We start from the raw sequence: 12,052 nt of genomic DNA, 5'->3' as shown, positions 1-12,052 counted from the left end.
TCCCGCCCGCCGCCTCCCCTCGGCCGCCGCCGGCCGCCTCCCTCCGCGCAGCCCCCGCCCGCTGCCGGTGCCGCTCCGCCGCTCGCTCCAGCGCAGGAAATGCGCAAAAGACGTCAGTGTGTGTGTGTGGGGCGAGCGAGCGGCGGCGGCGGCAGCCCCGGCCGTGCTTGTGTGTTTCTCTGTGTGTGTGTTTGAGTGTAGAAAGTTTTGCCTGTTGGGGGAGCAGCGCGGCCGCCACCAGCCGGGAACCGCAGCGGGGGTCGCGCTCCCCGGGCTGGGCTTGCCGCTCCTCCACACCCGCCGGGCGGCTTTCCACACTGCCCGGCCCGGCCCCACGCCTCCTCCGCCTCCTCCTCCTCCTCACAGGATAAAGTGGTGAACCAAAGGTGGATAAAGCACCCCCGGACGCCTTCCTCCCCGACCGCCTTTATTAACGTGCTTGATCACCAAGGTCCTGCGCGGACCGGGACCACCACTCACACCGCGCCGGGCGCTTCTGGCGCCGCGGTGCGGGCGGACGCCCCTTCCCGCAGGGCTTCCCGCCCCTCGCCCTTCTCTCCGTGATCCCCGGGACGCCTCTACCCGCGCCTGACCGGCAGCGAACTCCGCCGCCCCCGCCCTGCCCCGCCGCCTGACAGCGCCGAGCCCCGGCCCGCGTCTCCGCCACCCCCGCCCACCGCGGCAGCGGCACAGACAGCGCTACGTCAGCGGGGGCCGGGCCGGGCCGGAGGAAGAGTTTCCCCGCGGTGTGCGAGCGCCGGGAAGTGCCGAGCGCCGCCAGGGGAAGCGGCCTCCCGGGGCCCGCCCCGCCCGGCTCGGCCCGGCTCGATCGGACCCGGCCGGGAGGCGCTGCCTGGGCTGGGACAGAAGCCGCCTGTTGACCGCCCAACGCCCCGCGGCGGTGGGGCACTGCCAGCCCCTTTGTCTGCCGCGATCACCTGGCCCGTGCCTGCCCCACCTCAAGCCGCGGCGCCTCCCCGCTGCTCCGAGCTGGCGCTGAGCGGGAGACCGCAGGCCGGCGGTCGCCACTGCCCTGCAAGCGTACTGAAAAAGGAAAAAAACCCAAAACCCTAAACCTTCTAAAAGGGTAAAAGGGTGTGCATACTGTGTTCTTGAACGTTATCTGCACGTCATGAAAGATTTCAGTAATTTTTCATCACCGTGGTATCAAATGCCCTATGAAATACCCGTGAAGCTACATGCAGCCTGACTTTCTCCTCAGAACAAACGTACTCGGGATATGGATGGTTTCCCATGGTGAAAATTATTACTGCCTTAATTATTTTTAGCTACTGATTTTGGCTTTGTGTGTGTGTGCTTGTGTTGAGAAAGTCACTAGGAAATGGATGGACTTTTGCCCTTTGATGGGATTTCAGTTCGCTGTAATATGACAAGAGAAAGGTATCAGTTCTGGCACTCAGGAGAGCAGCTGGGGTGCTTCGAAGAATCAGCCAAAGTAGAAAGAAGCTGAATTGCCTAGATCCAGTTGAATAAGGACATAAAAGATGAGCACCCAGTCCTTGATCTGGACCTGATATTCCTGACTGGAGAGGAAAGAACAGATAATTATGGATTTCTGCAGATAATGGCTCAGGAGGCAGGTGTTATATTTGGAGCTAATGAAACAGCTCCAGTATCTGTGCTTCCAGAGCAGTTTCCAGATAGGAGATATGGTACTAATGAAGCCAATGGGTCATGAGAGCATTCGCGTTAATGGAAGACAGACTTTCTGGTGCCTGTTGCCACTTAGTCTACTAGTCAAAATAGAAGTACAGTAAAATCTCAATGTTCATTATCATCTTGACAATCTCCAAGCAGAATCGTTTGATACAAAGCTGTGGTATGGAGCCAATTATGGGAAAGGTCTTCCTTTGCAATTCGGCCTTTCCTGGGCTCACAGCAGCCATGATACATCTATCATGTTACTTTTGTAAAAGACCATAGTCGCAGGCCCCACCAGAAATATAAGAAGGACCTGCTCCTTTCCTCCTAGCCCCATTCACTACCTGATGCATCTAGTACTATATATTAAGCTATATGGTCTTACATTTAGTATATGAGAAAGAACACTATAATTAAATATTTTATCTGGATATTTTTGTGTTCTATCTCAATAAGGGCAATGTAAATAGTATGCTCCATTTCCTTAGATACTTATTGGAAAACATGAAAGCCAAACTGATACACTGTTACTTTTTTTCCTGGTTATTTTTAGAGAACTACAACTGTATGTATTCTGTTTGCCCAAGGTAGGTAAACAGAGTCTCCATGGTGAGTTTAATGACCTAGCATCTCTCTGAGATTACACATGCATATTACGAAAGTCTGAATAAATACAGACATTATTAACACAGCATACAAAATAATAAATAGACCTTATATTTGCCTAATTACATATACAGTCTACTGCATACCTTGCTAGGCCCTGATCCCTAATTCGAGCCATCTGCACTTTTCCATACACTGAATCAAGCTAAAGTTTGGTTTCCCAAATTATTTCTTCTAAGAATAAATGTCTGCCTGCATGAACAGGGATTTGCAAGCTCACTTAGGATCAGACAGCTCCAGCCTTACACTGCTTAGGAAAATACAAATATGTTGTTTGTATATCTTGTTGAAAATACAAATATCACAGTTTTAATTTAGTTTTAGATTTTTTTAATTATATTTTTGAAAAGCAAGTCTATGTCAAGACTGAACTTTTGTTACTAAGCAGTTCTTAACTTAACCAAAGTACCCTGGAACAATATTCTTAAAATCCAGTAACTCAGTTACATGGAGCAACATTACAATGCTTCTTGGAAGTTCATCTAAAAATTTGGCTCAGTGGTCTCAAAACCTCTAAGTAATAGAAGCAAAGAGCATTCCAACTGTAGGTTCCATTTTCCATTTGAAAAGTTTATTAATATTTGTTTGCTTGAGTTTTTTTCCTGCTTTCTTTCTGTGCATACAGAAGGATTTGGTTCTTTAAGAGCAGAAGAGCAAAAGCTATTCTATTTTGCAGAGGGAGGTCTGGGGAGGAAGATGAAGCATTTGCAGTATTCCCCCTGCAGAAGGGCAGTAAGAAGTATTCCAGATGCATTTCTGTACTCCAGTACAAAGACTGCAGCAGCACAATAAACCACGGCCTGAAGTTTTATTACGTTTTAGCTATTTTTCCCAGCTATGTTATTTGGCTTTTTTTAATACACAGAGAGTCTACAGGGTATCTAGACCCAGGACTGGTTAAGGTGGTCTGTCTACTCTCCAGAAGTAACTTTTGCTGGTAGAAGCCCCTTTGTTCAGCACTCGGAGAGCAAACAGCCTTTGTGTCAGGGCTGCTCTCGGTGTGTGCTGCTCAACTGGAAAAGGAAAAGACCCCCAAGAGATCATAAAAAACATAGGCTAATTGCATCAGCTTCTATTTTCATTCTTAATTTAGAAAAGAGACTCCATCAAACTGGTAAGGGATAGCAGCAATGGCAGCGCCAGCACGCAGTCACCTGCAGACAGCGGCCTCCCAAGGCACGGTTTTAGTCCTGCAAATCCCTTTTAGGTTGCGCCTGCCCTGTGTCAGGTAGTGGCGGCGGCAGTGGCAAGGAGGGACGAGCCAGCGGGAGGAGGCCTGTAATCTCAGACAGCCCCTGACCTTTCCCTGGCCTGTGCATCCTCCATGGCTCTGTGGAGAAACAGCACTATCTGGTGGCGAGAGGATGTAAAGTCCTGCCAGGAGTCGCGTTAGGCTTAATTCTATTATTGCAGTCACAGTTGAAACTGGGTTTGAGGTGTTGTTGCTCCAGATTGATAGATAGTTTAACTGCATTTTCAAGAGGAATTTTTTTTTTATAGTCCCATTAGTCCTAAAAAACTGTTGAAACATTGGAGGAAAGTCAGCAAATTTTCAAGCTTTTCCAAGTTCAGCAATATGAAAGAAGGAGAAGAGATTTTGTGGCATTTTATTTTTTAAAGGACCATCATTTCTTAGAGTTATACTAAACCGATAGACAAGGAATGAAATCAGGCTTGAATGCAGGAGAGATTTTTGGAAACACCTTTATGAAAAATATGAAATGAAAGCCAGAACCCTCATTATAGACCCTATGAAAATTGAGGAACTCTGAATCCACTCTGGACAAGAACATATTCCAAGAATATGAAGATATTCACCAATATGAGTATATCAACTGAATTCCTTTGAACTTATTGGATATGCTTATGCAAGTGTAATAGTTGGGTGTTAGTAGATTCAGTCCTTTCCTGGCAAGAAATCAAAGATTGCTGTCAAATGCTGACTATCTTTGAAAGTCAAATTATTATTTTGTATCTAATTTTGGAGGCACCATTATGAAAAAAGCATCCTCAAGAGCATTTTCATTCCTGTCATGATGCAAATTATCTTTTGGGTATACCAATATCAAATCCATCTTTTCTAAAAATGAAAAAAAAAGACCAGTCTCAGTGAGCTTGGTCCAGCCATTCTAAGATTTCCTTTGTGTCCAGCCAATTTCCTACTAATTTATTCTTCACTCCCAAAGTATGTACCTGAGGAAGTTACTTAAGGCACTCCCAATGCTCCCTGTGAAATGTCTCAGCATAAGGGATCTTGTCAATGTGTGATTAATTAGGTCTCCAGCTCTCTCTCTAGTGTAATTATACTTTTGGTAGTCTTCCCAACCTCTTTCAAAAGAACATACTAAACACTAGCTGAGTGTGTTAGCTTTCACTGGGAATAAATCTCCAAGAGTACATCTGCATGGATTTGCAGCTTTAAGGTACGTGGTTCTGGCGGGCACGGTGACATGGTCACTTCAGTGCAGTGTCTACCAGCCAGCCTGTTCTCAGGTATGCACCTGGTTTGCTAGCCAAGACTGAACCCCATGATATCATACCTTCCCAGCAGTTCTTATCTCAGCTAGATAGATCACAGCCAGTTTAAGCATATCTGCACGTGCTACAAAAACATACCTCGCCAGTTGCAGAACATATGCTTAGGTCACTTCTAGGCTAGAGATTTCTGGCTCAGGCAGGGCTGTGGAGCAGTATGATCTCAGACAAACACGGCTGTGCCAGGGACTCTCACCATTGTGGGAGCGGGTGTTATTATTTTATTGCTTGTGGATGGTCATTTTTTAAATTGATATAAAAGGTTTTGTACATCTTTCTGGTAAAATATAATGGAACTTCTATACTTCTGTATGTACCCCAAATATAAAAATAGGCTTCCACTTCATCACCTACATGTCTTCTCTCAACCTTCACGTGAGTCTGCTGACAGCATTTACTGTGGGTTTGCCATTTGCAGGATTGTTACTATTCTATACAAGGAATTGCTGGAAAAACTTCTGAAGGGTAAACCCGAGCTCTGGTCTGTTCCTGGTTTATCAGCCCTCATCTTGAGAATTTACACCAGGTTTCTGGGGCAGGGAAACTTGGAGTTACCTGGCATTGCTCAGGACTATAATAAGAGTCTGTTGCTATTCAGACTCAGTGATTAGATTGTCATTGCTGGAAGTAATTTTGGTACAGAGTGTCAAGGAAAGAATTCTGGAATGGATCAGGATTCAAGAGACAACCTCCTGCCCTAGATCAGCCTCTCCACACACATGGGGTGAGCCTTGAAAGATATTTTTTCTAAGAGTACAGTTCCCTCTCTGCATCAAGACTAGAAGAGGACAGGAACATGAAGGTCAGTCTTACCTTTCCAGGCTGCTGCTTTCTTGAGCAGCATGAAGAAAAAACCCTATAGTGTATATGCTACTTGAATGAATGATTTTGTATTAAAAAAAACAAACCAAACCAACCATGCACAGTAAGTAGGGAAAAGGACTGGACTGTTTCCTTCCTTTCTTCTGTACCAGCTACACGATTTCAGGCAACACAGTTTGCTGATTTCAGCAAGCACAGTCTAATGCTGACTGCGACTCCTTTCATGATAGAAAAGCTGGCCAGTGGGTTGTTACGGCTCCCTGAGGCTGGACACCCAATGTATTTTGGGGTCAGTTGTCAATTACTCATACTTCTCTTGGCTTTTGCTGGTTTTATTTCTTCCATATTGTACCAAAGTATTGTTGCTTCTAAAAACTGTTTTTAATTTGAGGTGGACTTCCCCAAAACAAACTGTGAAGGGAGCTGAGCATGTTTGCCTCCAGGAAATAGAATTGATTCTCTGCTTTCTTGTACACTACAGGAGTGGAAGCCACATAACGCATAGCAGGATACAGCATACCAGGCTAGGGGTGTTTACTGTTCTGTTGATCTATTTGTTTTGAGTACACCAGAAGAAATTTTAAAAGATAAGAGAAGCTCCAGGTCTGGGAAGCTTGATATTTACATGCCTAGCCATCAGCAGATATAGTAATGTTTCCAGAGAATAGTGGCAGTGTGTATGTACTTTATTGAAGCATCGCTAGCATTCATCCTACTGTCTTACCCTGAACCCTGTGCAGCATTTGGAGCATCTGTCACTAACATGTGTGACACTCCAAGGCAAACTCCTTTCACAGTTGATAAGCTGCAGGAGAGTAATAAGTGTGCCCAAGGTGTAACTGTCATTACTAGCTTCTGTTAATTTTCTTGATGATTTTAAATCATGCACACTGTTGGTTCAGAAGTATGAATGAAATGTAAAAAGAATAGGCTTTCAAAAGAAGGTACTGCTTTACAACACAGAGGAGTGAGAAAGAGAAGGAGCAAATGGCTGTGTTTTGGAAGTACCTCTGAATTTTCAGTGCTTTAATTGTAAAATGTCTGACTAGAGACATTTTCAGTATCTCAAGTTAAGTGGACAATTTTCAGAATTTAGTCCTAATCACCTCTTAAACTCACATATGAAGTCATTAAAAGAGTCACTAATAAAACCAATACGTTGTTATTCTCACAGTCTTCCTCCAGCCTTTTCTCATAGTAGTATTCAAGAAGTGAAACTTCTTAAAATTGATAAATAAAGGCAGAAAAAAGATGTGATGTAATGATTTACAGTATTGGAGTGCTGTCATTCAGGACATCTAGGATACGCTGAGCTGTACTTTTTACTGGCTTCATTAATAAGCTACAATGATGGCTGAAGCCTAAAAAGACCTATATGTTTGTGCATAAGACTATACAATCTGAATTAGGATTCAGGACGCTTCAGGAGATTTATTCCTGCATATGTCTTTAGAGAACTAAAATGTACTACATAGGTTCACAGGTATTTATATTTATATCTTTGAAGTTGCTAAAGCCTAGTTTCATTTTCAAGTATAGGTGGCAGTTTCAACTTTAAAAGGTCATGGACAGTCCAGCAATGGCTGTTGCTCTAACATATTTCTCATAAGCAGAGGAGGAGTGTCAGTGCTGGGTGAAACCTTTGAGGTGTGGACTGACAGAGATGGCTTTTCCCATGAAAATATGATGTTTAATGGGCCTCTACAGGCCAACACAGAATAGAAAACAGTTGACCACTAAACTGCCATGACTCATGACTTTGGAGTTCACAAACTGAATAAAAACACAAAGGATTAGCAGGTCATAGATACTCCTCAGCAGTTTATTTTACTTCTCTTTTTCCTTTTTATGTTGGTGGGTGGGGTTTTAAGTCTGTCGCACTCCATTTTTCTTCTGTATTTACATGCTCCAAACATACCCACCTAACTACATGTCCAGCTAAGAGCTTCATCTCTTTTTCTTTGTGTTTTCTGCTCTGGATTTTAGAAGCTCTTAATAATCCAAAGAATGTCTTCCTTCAATGTAATCCCACTTTGCTGTAACAGCACAAGAGGGACAGAAAGCAAAAGATGCAATCCCATAGCAGAACACTTGTAATAAGACAGGGCATGATCCACTCCAATACATCCAGGTAATAGGGAATTGCTGGGTCTGTGCAAAGCACTAGATGTCTCAGTTAGTGCTACCTAATTAGTAATTATGCCTCTGTAACCTCATAGATATTTACAAAACTTTCACATGTCTATCGTCAAAGCATCCGCTTCAATTTAATACTTTCATTTTGGTATATGTTAGCTATTCTATAAAGGCAAAGAAAATAACTTTTAAGTATATCCTCTACCATAAATATTTCTCCTTTTGGACATACCAGGTATTTGGGGGCAAAAAGAAAGTAGGACAGACTACAAGTTTTCAGTATCTGAAACCAATCTAGGTCTCAACTGAAAATAATTTGTCATGGAATTTAAAGTTTTAATGATAGCCAGTTTGGTTCATTGTTGGTTTATTTTTGTTTTGTTGGGGTTTTTTTAAGGAAAGGAGACACTCCAAAAGAAATGGGTGAGAATTAATTGCTTTCATCTGAATCTTATATGAATATGTCAGTTATTTCTTGTTATGTGAATTTAAATGAACTGGTATGAGTATACTTGCCCTAATGCTGCTCTTGTAAAGTTAGATAGGTAACTGATCCAAAGGAATCAAATGTAGGGCTGCTGACTCTTAGCTAATCCAAGATATGACAAGTTATAACTGGGTTTTGTTTTTTTTTTTTCAGGTAGTTAATTTAAAAGTTTAAATTAGATTAGTTACCATGTTTATTTGAAAAAAATATTAAATATTAATAAAAACCATTGCAGGGTTTTTTGTTTATTTTGGCCATAACTGTCAAAGTAGTTTGTTGAAGAGATATGTCATAATTATAAGGACACTGCATTTTTCTGAAGTATTTTTCATGAAAACTGTTTCCCCTCTCTAATATTAATATAACTGAAGGAGCCCCTTGGGAGATCTTCAATAGCCATGGTTTTAACATTCTCTGAGTCTGGGGAATCCAGTATTATTCACACACCCTAATGCAAAGCAAAAGGAATTTGTTGCATCTAGAGGTCTAGATATGATGCTTTAAAAAGCAGCATAGAGAAAAACGAATGTTTCTGCATATGAATAACCCTACTATTTTTGTAGGTATTACGGTCACCACACCTTTATTTTTCATAAAATAAATTACTAAAAGTATTTATTTTATTTATATAATATATTGCATTACTTATTTATTATATTTATATATAATTTTTTAATTTATTCACATCATTGTCTCAGCTTTATTTTCTGCCATTATTTTGTGATCTCTTTGTTTATACTGACATTAACATATCTTTGTCTCCTTTTCAAACTAATAAGATTTCTGGTTTGTGCCTTTATGCTTCAGTTTGTATTTTACTTTTTTTTTATACTAGGTTTAGGCTGGGGGGAAATGTTGCCCCTTTTTTATTAGGAAATACACATACTTACAAATGAAATGAGTGGTTCCTTTATGTACCTCTTCCTCCAACATATGGAAGTAGCTCATACCTGCTGCAAAATAGAGAAAGCTGTGATCTGCAGTAAGGAGTCATAAGGGAGAGAGGAAGGAAAGCAGGATTAGCAATTAGGTTAGAAACTCTAATAACATCTTATAATTAGCAATTATTTATTGCCACAGAAACAGGTATTATCCAGTATAATTGAACTAATCTTATCAATAATTCTACTGTCTTTTTCCCAACTTGTGCTGATGTATTTCTAATTTTACAATATGCTTCATTTGGACTGAAACTTATGTATTTTTGCCTAATGTATTTTAATATAAAATCTTGTGTAATATAGTTCCAAACCTTTCTAAGTTATGTATGTATTAATAACATAACCTTATTCAGACATTTCAGTAGCATATTTTATGCCTGAATATTTCAAAACGGCAAAGGACAGAAATGTCCTTTTGTTTTGGTGTGGTTTTTCTTTTTAGTTTGATGTGATCTAAAAAATGCCAAACCTGAAAAAACGAGTATAATTTTTTCCAAGTTTTGAGTTTAAAGTGAGATATTTTCCTCTACAAAACCTTATCTATCTAAAAGGACAGAAACTGACAGTTTCAAATGCACTAAGATATCTAAATATTACAGTTCTGGCATCCAAGGATGATGATGCCAAGATCATGAGGCAAAGCTCCCATTGTACTTAGCACTTTGGAAAGGTCCAGCGCTGTACTGAGGTATAACAGACTCAAATAACTAATTTTAAATGACCTCTATTTTGTATTTTTGGAAAGATCTCAGATGCCTTCTGCTGATTCACAAACTTATCTGATTATTGGATCCACATGAATATCTATCATGAAAACAGACAAGCAGAAATGAGAGGGAGTTCAAATACTTCGAGTCTGGCTCTGAGTAAAACCCACTGAATCTTACCTCATCCATCAGGTCATTAACGGAACAGTTCAGGTCCTTCTCTGAAACCTAACACTCTGTACTTAGGGAATACAAGTCCACTGATGAGAGACAGCATTCACAAAGGTGTTTGAAGTTGGCAAGCTGTGACATGTTGCCACTCGCCTCTTCCCATAAGGACAGTGCATCACCACGTAGAAAATAAAATGTGGATAGTTTTCTTCTCCTTCTTGATTATTAGTGGATTGCATGAAGTGGATGATAACATATTTATTGCAAGCTGTCTGAAATACCCTTTATGGGGATTTTTTTCCTAGCTTTGCAGGTGAATGCTTATTTATCTCCAGAGGTAACCTATAGTGCTATCACAGCTGTTCAGAGGCCATGAAGCTTTGTAGTGAAGCATAGGGGCAGGTTAAAAATTTGTCTGTAACTGCAGCTTCAGTGCTTCAGATTAAAAAAAGACTTGTTGTGCATACAACTTCTCTGAACTGGATCTCCATTTGACATAAGTGAGTTTAGGGAGCTTCAGCTGAAGGTAGGGCAGACAGCAGCAGCAAGTTACTGCACTGGAAGGATGCAATTACTGCAGTTGAAAGACACAAATGCTCCATCCTCAATAGATGGGAAATACTGGATTCATTTGCACTGCATGATTAAAGTAAATGTTCCTAGGAATTGTCCTGGGTAGCAATGTTCTCTAGATTTGTCCTTCAAACAGCTGTTCAACATACCTGCTCATTCTGCTTTACAGGATAGCATTCCAAAGCTTTCTTAGAAGGGCAAATAAAAATTTATTTAATTTTATGGAAGGTCCTTCCAAACTCCACATGAAACTCACTCAGTGCCTCCTTTAATGGGCCAAGCACTGGGACCTGCATCTTTCTGTCTCTTTTAACATTCCAGTTAATTTTTTTTCACAAGGACACCTAATGGGAAAGTGTTTCTCAAAGTGGGTAGAAGAGATCCAAGAGAAGTATACCAAGGGGGAGTGCTCTTTGGTATTGTGTGTACTTACCACTGAGGTACTTTAGTAACACTGGGTTATTGCCCATTAACAACATTTATTTCTGTTGTTACAGAAGCAACATTTTTGAAGTATGGGTTGTTGCTTGATGTCATTTTGTTTGACAACAAGTTGAGAACACAAATATCTGCATTTTTGGAGGAGCTGATGTTGAATTGCTGCAAACATATTAAAATACAGACAGACAAAACAAGTTAATACAATTTTATTTCCCATAATGATTCTTTCTTGTTACCTGCTTTCTTGTCACACTACTGTCAGGTCTAATAGTGTAGGTGTCAACTTCTGCTCTGAATTCTCTTCAGAGTTTGTCTTGTGGATCTTTTTGGCAGTGAAATCTTCAATCACAACCTGTCCAAGATACAATGGAGCATCAGCCTGCTTTTTCAGTTATGACAGATATATTCCAGTGCTGCTCCTATTCATTCAGAACCTTGTAAGGATTTGTGTAGGTTTTTGCCTAAAACAACATACTGGTTACTCTCATTTATCCCTGTTTGCATAAACTCATGCTGTCGATTTTCACTTTCAGGTTCCTACGCAGCCCATCCCCATGCCGCCTACAATGGCTCCTTCCTAACACGATGTCAACACCTTTCTCTGATCGCTGACTCCTAGAAGTAGAACTCCTTTCTTATGTTTTAATTCAAGTACAGAAGGGTTTTTCCTATGTTGTCCATATGCCTAATAGCACCTGAAGGGACCTGCCCATCTGGCCATTTGGCTTCATGCTCAAAGCTCTCCTTTACTGTCACACCTACAAACACACACAACACCTGTCGGTTTTTACTCCTACCTATAGCTTGCTATATAGGATCCTGCTCCCTCACAGCAGCTTCCAGTTCTTGTGACAGTATAGAAGCAACAATAAGGACCAAATCAGCAAAAGGTATTTCATATCAATGGAATA

This window comes from Pyrgilauda ruficollis, unplaced genomic scaffold, assembly GCF_017590135.1.
Source record: "Pyrgilauda ruficollis isolate IOZ18807 unplaced genomic scaffold, ASM1759013v1 scaffold4, whole genome shotgun sequence".
Lineage (NCBI taxonomy): Eukaryota > Metazoa > Chordata > Aves > Passeriformes > Passeridae > Pyrgilauda > Pyrgilauda ruficollis.
The sequence above is the reverse complement of the archived record's forward strand: the minus strand, read 5'-3'. Positions refer to the sequence as shown.